This window comes from Nicotiana tomentosiformis, chromosome 6 (assembly GCF_000390325.3).
Source record: "Nicotiana tomentosiformis chromosome 6, ASM39032v3, whole genome shotgun sequence".
Classification (NCBI taxonomy): domain Eukaryota; kingdom Viridiplantae; phylum Streptophyta; class Magnoliopsida; order Solanales; family Solanaceae; genus Nicotiana; species Nicotiana tomentosiformis.
The window spans coordinates 65,418,785-65,432,991 of NC_090817.1; positions in this window are offsets into that span (position 1 = coordinate 65,418,785).

Consider the following 14,207-nt stretch of genomic DNA (forward strand, 5'->3'; position numbering starts at 1 on the left):
TAAATGGTAAAATCACCACTCATCAACACCCCCAACTTAAAGCTTTTGCTTGTCCTCAAGCAAATCAAAACCAAATACTCAATGAGGCTCTAACATTTAAAGCTCAATTAGCATCGCTATCATCTTCAAATCACATTCACCAATTAAGCACAACACTAATGGTTTTGGTTAGTACTAATAATTAGGCTCAAGCATGTGAACTTAAACCAAATAACTCCCTCATTTAAAACAATCTCAAGAATGCAATGGAGTTTCAAAATAATCAAGTGACAACAACCAAGCCTCAAGAAGTGTCTCAAAAGCACTAGTCTACTATATATGCTCAATTTACTCAATTCGAAATAAAACAATGTCACCAATCCATCATAATCCATGCTCCCTCACAAGAAAGAAAGTCCTAAAATTACCATATTTACAATAACAGCACAAGGGACAAATGTACAAAGATACTCACTCTCAATAAAGAATTTCAAGCGTTACAAAATATCATACCATATGCTTGCCCTTATTTTAATTCGCCGCCTATTCAAGAACATTCGGTTGAAGATCCCATAAGGACTTTTAAGCTTGTAATGTAGGCTTAGGGAAGGGTAGGATAAGCATTTGGGATACAAGTGACTACACCCTCCTTGAACACTACTCACATTTATCTTTCTTTTTGCACTTTACTTCTTTTTAAACCACATAGTCCTTATTGACATCTAGTTACCAACATAGAACCACCTTAAAGTACCTCTCTAATTTCTCAAGACTCCATTTTGTTTTCTCTCTTTTATATATATATTCTTTTGCTTTTATATTGGAGCTTGAGTATCTTCATCTAACACAACTTTGAGGTATTTGCTTCTACATACAATGTACATCTTCACCATTTCCCAATTAATACCAACACCCCCAACTTAGGCTTTTAGCCTCATTCTTAACATTCAAGGAGGGACGGGTTCAAAAGAGAGAATTATTTGACAAAAAGGGTAAAGGTTTGTAATGATGTAGCCAAAGAAAAGGTTAAAGGCTCAAATGGGGTTAACTAGTAATAATATTTATGCCATGATAGGCTCGAAAGGCTAAAGAGGCTTTTTCAAAGATCAAAAGAATGCCTAAGGTCATTCCTCCAACCAAACATAATTAACATTAGCATTGAAAGACCAACCGGGCAAGTTATAGATGATAAAAGTAAACACAAGAATTATTTTTAACAAAACATAACACATATGGCACATGAACTAATCAAGACGGATCAATTTCACTTCTTAATAAGAATAATTTGTGCAATATCATGTCAACTAGTGGGCAAAGAGTCACAAAATGAGCCAAAAAACTATCACAAATTATTCTTCCCAAGAATCGTAGCATAAAGAAAACCCAAGAAAATTTGTTGAAAAGTGTATTACTACGAAAGAGATAAAAATAATATAAACTAAAAACTACAAAATAAAATAAAATTAACACTAAAAGGAATAAAAATAAAATAATTAAAAACTACTAAAGAAAATAAAATAACAAAAGCAACTAATACTAAAGGAATAAAAATAACATAAACTAAAAACTACTTAGAAAATAAATAAAGAAAAATAAAATAGAATAACAAAAGCGACTAATCCAATATTATATCACCCAATATTATATCACCAATCACAAACTACGTCCGGCAAAGGCACATAATAAACAATAGTAGAACAAGCCCGGCAAGGGCACATAATATTCATACAAAAGCATAAGCTTGGCAAGGGCACAAGTTAAGCATCAATGTACAAATAAAGTATATTCCCTAAAGCCACCCCCAACTAAAAACACTGCAGTGTCCTCATTGCACAATATCAAGATAAAATAAGAGTAGTTTGAGGGTCTACCTGAGGTCTGTATCAGACTAGCAGACTGTGGGAAAAGGCTAATCACTGCCGTGTAGAGCTCTCTGCCTCATCATCATTGGTATCATCAATATCAACATCAGCAGCATTTGACCAGAATGAATACTCTTCAATATCGTCTTTATCCTCGACCGGTATCTTCCTGTTCGGCTGCCCCCATTTAAAGATGGCGTTGATGCCTCTCCACATCTTTATCATGAACTTTCCCTTCTTCTTATTTCTCTCTTTCTCCTTGTTGAAGTCTACCTGAAGATATACATGTGCCTTGGCCATGTTGCCATAGGCTGCCTCGAGCCTGCTAACAGAAGCTGCCAACTTCTCATGCGACTCTGGTTGCTTTTTCTGGTTCTCCAGGTAGGTCTTCATTTCTTCCCTGGTAAAATACTTGGGCATAGGCTGAGAGTGTGAGGGCCTACTAGGGAGCTGTGACACTTAGTCACGAATGGAGGCAAGCTGGGAATTTAGCATCCCAAATAGTCCCTCGGCTTGATTAGCTTGTGAGGAGGACCCCTCACCTACAGCAATCTCCATTTTCCTCTTCTTCCTTTTTACCACACTACCTTCTCCTATCACTCTCAATGGGTGAAAGGGCTTGTTCGCCGGTATCAAATGATCTCCATTCCATTCCTCAACCTGCGCACACCTGCACAACTCTGTAATCAATGATGGAAATATCAATGTCGAGCCACCTTGAAGCACACACTCCTTCAGCTCCTAAACGATGTAATTACCAACATTCACTGAAATGCCATCAAGGATGCAAGTAATTATCAGGGCCCTAGTATATGTGACATCAGACACATTCCCACAAGGAGACACTCTGCTCGCAATGATATACAACCATATATTTGGTTAAGCTGTGAAATCACCACATTTAATACCATTTTTCTTTTTAGCCCAAGTCACTGTTTGACCTGTAGGACAAAGCTTTGAGACTAGCCAATCACCATTGTCGCATGTATCTCTTTCTCGCATTGGCTCGAGCAGATGATTTTGAAGCCCATAGACATCATTTATCTCTTCAACTCCAAATTTTATAATTTTGCCCCTTATTGTAAGTTCATGGTTTTGGAAATGTGTATGCTTTAAGTTGGCGTAAAATTCTCTAACCTATTCCTCATTGGCCTTGCATGGAGTGGGGATGAAGCAGGTCCAGCCGCTTGAAACTAGCCGGCCATGGAAATTCGGAAGGAGCTCGGTCACTTTGCCATCGGTAATTCCTTTCTCAAGTTTGAGTTTCTTTATGAGGAGATCATCATAATACCGGTTTTGACAATCGGAACACATGAATCTGTTGGCATCATAGTTCAAATCCTCAGCCACTTTTTCAATTTCAAGATCAACCGCCGCATTTTTGTTCATGTTCGGTTCCATTTTAAGCTCCAAGTACCTTAAAAATTCAAAATAAAGTTAGTCGGGCATTAGATTTATCTTAAGCAATTAAAAGCACATAAACTAGTCCAAAGAACCGAGCCAAACGGACTCCGGAAGCTCCAGTTGCAAAACTACTGGAATTGTAAATTTCTGCCAGTCATTGCACCTGTGGATGGTTTGTCGCAGGTGCGGGTGCGTGTCTGCGAAAGGTGTTTCGCTTCTATGAACTTCCACTTCTGAATAGAAATCGCACCTACGGAACAGGCATCGCAGGTGCGAGCCGCATGTGCGGCCCTTTTTGTGCATCTGCGGTGTTCATCAGAGGGTTCAAAAGCCCAACAACTATCGATTTCATTCCAATTTAAATCGCATTTTTGGCACAAAATTTATACTCAAGACTTCTAAATTTGTGCTCTACAAGTTTTCATGACTTGATTAAACATGATTTTAAGGTACTTAGCAACAACAAAAAATTTGGAAAATTTGTCGAACATTTAGTGAGCACTGAGAATGTTATACTTCTTCAATTTAATTTGGTACTCAGACTTCCCAAAATTTTTTTTCATCATCAACAGCACACACAAACACACTCTCAACCAATGTCCTCACCCCTAATATTAATACTAATTAGAAGGAAATGGGGTTGTGGGAATTCTTCCATGAAGAAGAAGAAGAAGAAGAATAAGAAAATAAAAGTAGAAGAGAGGAGTAGAAGAGTGAACTAAAAATGATACATGTTCGTCTTGTGTGAGGGAAGATGAATGTGAGAGATGAGAGGCAGTTTTGAGTTTTGGGGAAAAATTAGAGTCTCACATGATGAAGGGATTTCAGATAGCGCTTCATAACGGTAAACACAAAGCATGTTTTACATTCAGTTCTCCCTATCAAAAATCATAAAAATTGATTAATTCAAAAAAAAATTAAAATGAAATGAAAATCTAAAAATATTTTCTTTCTACCCTTCTTGAACTACGCTTGACATGATTCTCATTTCAACGAGATACGTAGGCAACCTTCAGGTTCGGTCTCATTTTTTCAAAAAACACAAAAAAAAATTAATTAAGTCTCATCGTTTCATGTATATTTGTGGTGTGCTTTAGACAAAAATTCATTGCATTGCATTGTAGATCTAGAACTTGGCTTGAATATCTGTTGAGGCGAAATCCTGAGTAATTCTTGGTTTAGGAAAGGATCGTAGGCCTTCTTTGACCCGATTGAACCTTTCAAGCCTACCAAATGACATCAATCCCTAACATTCCCCCCCCCCCCCTTTGAGCCTTAAGCCTTTTCTTTGGACAAATACATCTTAGACTATACCTTTTTTTGTACTCACGAGCACTACCCCTCTCTTGGCCCAACCTCCTCGAGCGCACTAAAAATGTGTAAACTTCGGACGAAGACCAAAGTGGAGGCGATAAGCATGAAAAGGAAAAAGACACAAAATCTAGGGCAATCAAAGACATGACTTTAGAAAAAACAAAATCGAAACTCCACAAGTTCAAAATGAGGATCCAACAAAAGGAGGAACTTCCGCCAAATCGAGAAAAATCCAACAAAAGGGAGAAAACTCCACAGATTCAAAAAGGAGAAACCCCAACAAAAATAAGGGAAAACTCCTGCAAAGCAGGGAAAACTTCAAAAAAGAAAACAAAAGAGAAAAGATCTCTGGAAAAGGAAGAAGAACCTCCTAAAAAGTTCAAAAGAAGTCAAACAAAAGAAAGGGACATCGAGCCAAACAAGATCAAGCGCCGAAGCATAGTTTGAACGCCGGAAACACGGACGGAGTGTAGTGCTCATGGAGGATTTAGTCACTTTTATCCCAAATGAATATCCTACCCGTTCCCAAGCCTACATTACAAGCCAATAACAAAGCCCTACATGATCCTATTCCAAGTGTTCTCACATTAGTGAATACTCACATAAAGGTCAAGCATGTGGTATCTCAATCGCATGCATTGAATGTCATTCTGAGTGTGAGTGTGTTTGGCGAAATATCCTAAAGTTAAAACACAAAAATACTTCAGATATGTGTGCAAATTAGGACTTCCTTGTGGTGAAGGCACTTGAAACATGAGTTAGGCAGAATTCAAAACCATTGACTAAAGCAAGACGAACAAATCGTGTCGATACTTAGGTATGCCTGAGATACCACTCGAAGCTATAGGAATTACCCATAAGCTAATCTCGGTTTGTCGGAAAGTATATGGTAGAATTCTTATGCACAAAACTAATAGTTGGTACCAACCAAAATCAAGTCAAAAAGATGATTGATTAATAAAATAGCAGCCTTTCTTTACTCTTCAAAATAGTAATAATACTCTTTTATCTACCTTTACTCCTCTCAACATATAGCGTTCAATAGGCTCAACACAAGGCAAGTTAAATTTCTCAACAGTATAAGTGCTAATGGAGTTATAGCCAAACTCTTTGTCAATTCTAAGGGTACAAATCGAAGATATCACTTTCGCTCTAGTTTGAAAAATAACTTTACTATCATCTTCCTTCCATTCGGCATACTGAAAGTTTGACTTTTCAAGTTGTTGAGTCATAGATCGCCTCCTTTCTTCATAACTACCTATTTGAGATATCTTGAACAAAGATTAGAATAAATGTGTATCTCTCAAATTTGGCTTTTTCCCTATAATGCTCTCACTTCTCTTTCCTTTTTTCACTCAAAGCAACTCTTGGTCATTAATCTTTAAATTTATCAATAAACCTTACTAGTTACAACCCTTGATGATAAAAATATGGAGTTAGAAAAAGAAAAGGAAAGTGAAAGACCAAACCTAGGAAGAATAGGAATTGGTTATTAGGAAAAAAAGGAAAGAATTTGAGAAACGCCAAACCCACAAGAATAAGAAAAAAATTTACCTTAATCTTCAAGAACTAGGATCCCCTCTTCTTGTTTTCATTCTTGACTTGAAAACTAAATAATACCTAAAATTGAAAATAATAATGAGCAATGACACTTTCTCTTTTTTTGGGCTGATTTTCGTTTTTAATTTTTTTAATTTATTTTTGCTCAAGAACCTCCCAAGATTACCAAGATTGGAATCTTGATTAGCCTATGCTCTGATACCACTTGATAACAACACGATAGGGGATTCAAGAATTACTAAAGAAAAATAAGAAAAATCAAGAAACGTGCGGAAGCTAAAAGAAAATAGGGAAACAAAAAAAAGGACATAAATTAAAGATAGATTTAATTCAAGAAAGAGTTTCTTGAATTCATGAAGTCTATTCTTGAAGTTGAATCCTAACAACAATAATTAGCTAACGAAGAACTAATCATCTTTGATAGAGAATTAAAATCAAGAGATAGATTGTGAAACCCGACCCTTTAGAATAACAAGAACAACAATAAGCCTAAACCTATCACCTTTCTTGAATACCTAGAAGTGATCTAGATTCGAAGAATTCATCTTACCACCTTAAGTTGAGTCTTGAAAATTGAAGAATAAATCCAAGAGTAGCCACACACTGTAACGACCCGGCCGGTCATTTTAAGTATATTATCCATGATCCCTAAATTTATGCTTCCTCTATGTTATATTGTGGTTATGTGACTTGCCGAGGTGCTTGGTGTCGGGTCGGGAGAGTTTTTGAGTGATATGGGACACGTAGTCCCAAAGTTAGAAGTTTAAGTCGTATAAGTTGACCGTAGTTTGACTTGTATGAAGACAACTCCAGAATGGATTTTTGATGGTTCTCATAACTCCGTAGGGGATTTTGGTCTTAGGAGTGTCTCCGGATATCGATTTGGAGGTCCATAGGTCGTTTCGGCGTAAATTGACGAAAGTTGGAAAGTTGGAAGATTTTTGAAAAGTTTCCCCGTGGGTGGACTTTTTGATATCGGGGTCGAATTCCGATTCCAGAAGTTGGATTTGGTTTGTAATGTCATTTATGACTTGTGTGCAAAATTTAGCGTCAATCGGAGTTGTTTTGGTATGAATCAGCGTTGGTTTCGGAATTCGGAAGTTTATAAGTTCCTAGGCTTGAATCGATGCGCGATTCGTGATTCTAGTATTGTTTGATGTGATTTGACGCTTCAAGCGTGTTCGTATGATGTTTTAGGACTTGTTGGTATGCTTGGTTGAGGTCCCTGGGGGCCTCGGGTATGATTCAGACAATGTTCGGCATATTTCGGGTCATTGAAGGATTGCTGAAGCTGCTGAATTTTCTGATGTTTGGTTTCCTTCATCGCGTTTGCGAGAGAGGTCTCGCGTTCGCGAAGGGTATCTGGGAGGTGGGTGAGATTTGTTCTTCGCGTTCACGAAGAAGAGAAGCAGGCTGGGGGGACCTTACATGTTGGTCTACGCGTTCGCGAAGCCTGGGTTCTTTTGGTCATCGCGTTCGCGAGTGGGTCCTCGCGTTCGCGTAAGAGAAAAACAGGGCAGTAGCATTTTGTGCTTCGCGAACGCGAGGCAATTTCTGCGTTTGCGAAGAAGGAATCGTTGGGCAGCAGACTTAAGTTCAAAATCAAGGGTTTATTTTATATTTCACAATTTGGACTTAGAGAGCTCAGTTTGACGCGAAATTTCGAGGAATTTTCAGAGGGATCATTTGGATAAGAGTGCTTAACTCGATTTTGATTAAATTCCACTAATCTATCATTGATTGTATCATGTAATTAGGGATTTGGGGTGGAAAAAATTGGGGGGAAAGTGTACAAGTTCTTAGACTAAAGTTTTGAGTTTTGAAAGGCGAAATGAGGTCGGATTTGAATAATTTATGTATGGTTAGACTCGATATCGAATGGGGTTCGAATTTTATAATTTTGGTCGGGTTCTGAGATGTGGGCCCTGGTCGACTTTTTGGGGAGATTTTTCAATTCTTTGCTAAGATCATAATTTCATTATTTAAATTAGTTTCCTATAGTTATATTCATAGTATGAAATTGTTTTGGCTAGATTCGAGCCATTCGAAGTTGGAAAATCGAGAGAAAGGCCTTCTAGTTGATTGATTTAGCGTGGTTTGAGGTAAGTGACTTGTCCAACCTTGTGTGGGATAAATTCCCCTTAGGATTTGGTATTGTTGTGCTAATTGTGATATGTGGATGCCGTGTACGTAAGGTGAAGTGCATACACAGGCTAAATGTTGAGATTCTGGTTTTAGCTATGTAGTTTCCCTTTCTTGCTTTAATTGAGTTACTTTATCATGTTATAGTCACCATGTTTAGTCTAATTTCATATGTCTACTTGTCTTATCTCTTATTTGCAACTTGTACTACCTGGTTAGTTGAATTACTTGCTTTCTTAATTTTGTATTCATTATTTAAATGTGGGATTCTTTACTTGAAATTTGCTATCCTTGAAATATCTTGTTGTTGAGTTTGGTTGTTTGCAAGAGATTTCTGCCGTGTTGTTGTTACTAGTTGCACGAAGTTTCTATCGTGCCATTGTTACTATTGATACGCATGCGGTGGTATAAGGTCTGGGTGTTGAAACGCATGCGGTGAGATAAGGTGGGCTTTATACGCATGGTGAGCAGTGGAACTAGTAGAAGCCATGCGGTGTGATAAGGTAGGCTAAAATGCGGGGTGCTATTTAGGGAAAAATGATTTTCAAAATTATATGTAAAGGCCCCCGCGGTGATATAAGGAAAGACTGTGATTTATTTGTATGATTTGGGACTACGAGGTGGTACCTCGGGAGTGCCCTTATTGATCTTTCTCTATTTGCTGAATTTTGTTTGGTTGTTGTTTTCCTTAACATGTAAAATCCTTGTTTTCCCTTAGTGTTGTATTAGCTGCCTTGATTCTGTGTTGTTACCTTTCCATAACTTCTTTATTATTTCACTTCTTTGTAATTACCATTATATCATTATATCTTCTGTCTTGTTTCTTATTATCTCCAGTAGGGCATTGATCTGATCTTGTCACTACTCTACCGAGGTTAGGCTTGGCATTTACTAGGTACAATTATGGTGTACTCATACTACACTTCTGCACATATTTTTGTGCAGATACAGGTACATCTTATCAGTCCCGGTATTAGCGCGTTGAGTTGCTTCGTTTGGAGACTTCAAGGTACACCTTCCCGCGTCTGCAGGCCTCGGTGTCCCCTTCTACCCTATTCTTCCTTGTTTCTTTACATTTTTATAGACAGTGATGTATAGGATTGTTCGATACTATATCTAGAGCTTTTGACTTATATCTCACCAGGTTTTGGGAATTGAACGTATTAGGTTTACAGTTTATTTACGATATTGTTGGAGTTTTGAAATTCTAAGCTTTTATTTACTATTTCCGCATGTTGTTTAGGTTGACCTAATCTTAGAGACTAGGTGTCGTCATGACATCCTACGGAGGAAAATTGGAGTCGTGATAAGTTGGTATCAGAACTCTAGGTTCATAGGTGTTATGAGTCACAAGCAGGTTTAGTAGAGTCTCGTGGATCGGTACGAAAACGCCTGTACTTATCTTCGGGAGGCTATGGAACTGTTAGGAAAAAGCTTCACTTCTTTGATTCCTTATCGTGCGAAATTGTTTATTTCGAAATTTTAAATTTCTGTCTTTCTATTCTCTCATGGGAGAGGACACGTACAGCCGGATCAGATGACCAGACACCTGTGCCCCCAACTAGAGCCGCGAGAGGCCGTGATCGGGGTAGAGGCTGGGGACGTCCACACGGGTGCAACCAGAGCACCTGCACGAGCTGCTACAGAGGAGCCACCAGTAGCTCTAGTTGGAGGGCATGCACCTGAGATGCATGTTACTACCCCAACACTCCAAGAGACTCTCGCCTAGTTTTTTAGCATGTTCGGCACTTTAGCTCAGGCAGGGTTGATCCTAGTTGCTCCTACCACATCTCAGGTCGGGGGAGGAGCACAGACTCCCGCCGCCCGTACCCCAGAGTAGCGGGTCCAGGTTGACCAGGTTCCAGAGGTCATACCAGTGCAGCCGGTCGCACTAGTTCAACTTGAGGTTAGGGCAGCTGTTTCTGAGGGGGAGAAGCTCAGGCTCGAGAGGTACAAGAAGTACCACCCTCCTACTTTCAGCGAGTTGGCATCAAATGATGCCCAGGGTTTTCTTGAGGAGTGCCACCGTATCCTCCGTACTATGGGTATTTTGGAGTCTGGTGGGGTTGCTTTCACTACGTTCCAGCTTAAGGGAGCGGCTTATCAATGGTGGTGAGCATATGAGTTGGGTAGTCCGGCTGAGGCAGCTTCACTCACTTGGACTCAGTTCTCGGATATGTTCTTGAGGGATTTTTGTTCCCTAGAGTCTCAGAGATGCATGGCGTGCAGAGTTTGAGCAGTTGCGCCAGAGTTCTATGACCGTGTTGGAGTATGCGGTCCGAATCAATGATTTGGCTAGGCATGCACCAACCTTGGTTGCTACTGTTAGAGAGCGAGTCCGTTGATTTATTGAGGGGCTCAACCCCGGTATCAGATTTAGCATGGCCCGGGAGTTGGAGATAGACATCGCATACCAGCAGGTAGTGTGGATTGCTAGGCAATTGGAGGGTATGTTGACTCGGGAGAGAGAGGAGAGGGAGGCCAAGAGGCCTCGAGATTCTACCACATATAGTGGTACTTGTGCCCCAGTTGAAGATCGTCATGGTAAGGGCTATGTGAGTTGCCCTATTCATTCAGCACTTCCAGCCTCCAGCGGTATTCTATCCACTCCTAGGCCTCGGGCTCCCTATTATGCACCACCATTGTCCAGTGCACCTTCTGCATGAGGTGCTTTTAGTGGTCAGTCTAGCTGATCATGCCCGAGCCAGCCATAACAGCCACGTCCTTCGAGAGCTTATTTTGAGTGTGGTGACACTCGTCATATGGTGAAGGATTGCCCTAAACTCAGGAGGGGTGCACCTCCACCGACTACTCAGGCTTCACGTATTCCACTGAGTCCTCAGGCTTCCCAGTCCATGGTCGCCACACCAGTTGCCACTCCACCTGCATAGACGGTTAGAGGTGAAGGTCGAGCAGGTAGAGGTCGCCCTAGAGGGGGAGGCCAGGCCAAATATTATGCTCTTCCTACTAGGACGAAGGCAGTTGCATCCAACTCAGTCATCACAAGTATTGTTCTGGTCTGTCATAGAGATGCATCAGTCTTATTTAATCCAGGCTCCACTTATTCCTATGTGTCGTCTTATTTTTTCCATATTTGGGTGTATCTCGTAATTCTTTGAGTTCTTCTGTCTATGTGTCCACACCTGTGGGAGATTCTATTATTGTTGACCATGTGTATCGGTCGTGTTTAGTTGGTCTTGGTGGTTTTGAGACCAGAGCCGATCTATTATTGCTCAGTATGGTAGATTTTGATATTATTTTAGGCATAGACTGGTTGTCACCCTATCATGCTATTCTCGATTATCACTCCAAGACCGTGACGTTGGCTATGCTAGGATCACCACAGATAGAGTGGAATGGTGCTTTAAACTATGTTCCTAGCAGGGTTATCTTATTTCTAAAGGCTCGGCGTATGGTTGAGAAGGGGTGTAATGCTATCTAGCTTTCGTGAGGGATGTCAGTGTTGATACTCTTACCATGGAGTCACTTCCAGTAGTTAGGGATTATCCAGATATATTTTTGGCGGATCTTGCGGGCATGCCACCTGATAGAGATGTCGGTTTTGGCATTGATTTGTTATCTAGCACTCAGCCCATTTCTATTTCACCCTATCGTATGGCCCCAGTAGAGTTGAAAGAGTTAAAGGAACAGTTGCAAGAGTTGTTTGATAAGGGCTTCATTCGGCCCAGTGTGTTGCCTTGCGGTGCTCCAGTATTATTTGTAAAGAAGAAGGATGGTTCTATGCGTATGTGTATTGATTATCACCAGTTGAACAAGGTTACAGTGAAGAACAGGTATCCATTACCACATATTAATGACCTATTTGATCAGCTACAGGGTGCTAGAGTGTTCTCCAAGATTGACTTGCGTTTAAGCTATCATCAGTTGAAGATTAAGGAGCTAGATATCCCGAAGATTGCCTTCAGGACTCGATATGGTCATTACAAGTTCCTTCTGATGTCTTTTGGGCTGACCAACGTCCCAGCAATATTCATGCACTTGATGAACAGTGTATTTTAGCTCTATCTTGACTCATTCATCATTGTGTTTATTGACGACATTCTGGTGTACTCTCGGAGCTGGGAGGATCATGACCAGCACTTGAGGACCGTACTTCAGACCATGAGAGAAAAGAAGTTATATGCAAAATTTTCAAAGTGTGAATTTTGGCTTGATTCAGTGGCATTTTTGGGTCATGTAGTGTCGAGTGAGGGGATCAAGGTGGATCCAAAGAAGATTGAAGCAGTGCAGAGTTGGCTCAGACCATCTTCAGCTACGGAGATTTGGAGTTTTCTTGGTTTGGCAAGGTATTACCGTCGATTTGTAGAGGGTTTCTCGTCTATTACGGCACCTATGACCAGATTAATCAAGAAGGGTGCTCCATTCAGGTGGACCGAGGAGTGTGAGGAGAGCTTTCAAAAGCTCAAGACAGCTTTGACCACAACCCTAGTATTGGTGTTGCCTTCGGGTTCGGGGTCTTATATTGTGTACTGTGATGCGTCGCATATTGGTCTTGGCACGGTGTTGATGCAGGACGGTAGGGTGATTGCCTACGCTTCTAGACGGCTGAAGGTGCATGAGAAGAACTATCCTATCTATGACCTCGAGTTAGCAGCTATTGTTCATGCCTTGAAGATCTGGCGGTACTATTTATACGGTGTCCCTTATGAGGTCTACACTGACCACCAGAGTCTACAGCATATGTTCAAACAGAAGGATCTTAACTTGCGGCAGCGGAGGTGGTTAGAGTTTCTTAAGGACTATGATATCACCATTCTATATCATCCCGGGAAGGCCAATGTGGTGGCCAATGCCTTGAGTCGCAAGGCAGAGAGCTTGGGCAGCTTAGCATATCTACTGGTAACAGAGAGGCCATTAGACTTGGATGTTCAGGCCTTATCCAGCCAGTTTGTTAGATTGGATGTTTCTAAGCCGAGCTGAGTTTTGGCTTGTGTGGTTTCTCAGTCTTTTCTTTATGATTGTATCAGAGAGCGTCAGTATGACAACCGCCATCTGCTTGTCCTCAAAGACACGGTTCAGCACGACGATGCCAAGGAGGTCACGATTGGAGATGACGGTGTATTGCAGATGTAGGACAAGCTATGTGTGCCAAATGTAGATGGCTTGCGTGAGTTGATTCTCTAGGAAGCTCACAGTTCACGGTACTCCATTCACCCGGGTGCCGCGAAGATGTATCAGAACTTGAGGCAGCACTATTGGTGGAGGCAGATGGAAAAGGACATAGTGGAATATGTAGCTCGGTGCCTAAACTGTCAGCAAGTGAAGTATGAGCATCAGCGGCCTGGTGGATTTCTTTAGAGGTTAGATATCCCAGAGTGGAAATAGGAGCGGATTAATATAGATTTTGTTGTTGGGCTCCCACGGGCTCAGAGGAAGTTCGATGCAGTTTGGGTTATTGTAGATAGATTGACCAAGTCAGCTCATTTCATTCCAGTGGTGACTACTTACTCTTCAGAGCAACTGGCTGAAGTTTATATTTGCGAGATTGTCAAGCTTCATGGCGTTCCGGTATCTATCATCTCTCACCGGGGTACGCAGTTTACATCGCAGTTCTGGAATGCAGTGCAACATGAGTTGGGCACGAGGGTGGAGTTGAGTACAATATTTCACCCTTAGATGGACGGACAGTCCGAGCGCACTATTCAGATATTGAAAGATATGCTTCGTGCGTGTGTGATGGAGTTTGGGGGTTCTTGGGATCAGTTCTCGCCACTTGTAGAGTTTGCCTACAACAACAGCTACCAATCGAGCATTCAGATGGACCCGTATAAGGCTTTGTATGGTAGGTGGTGCCGGTCTCCAGTGGGTTAGTTTGAGCCTGGTGAGGCTAGGCTATTGGGTACATACTTGGTTCAGGATGCTTTGGAAAAGGTTAAATTGATTCAGGATCGACTTCGTACAGCCCAATCTAGACAGAAGAGTTAT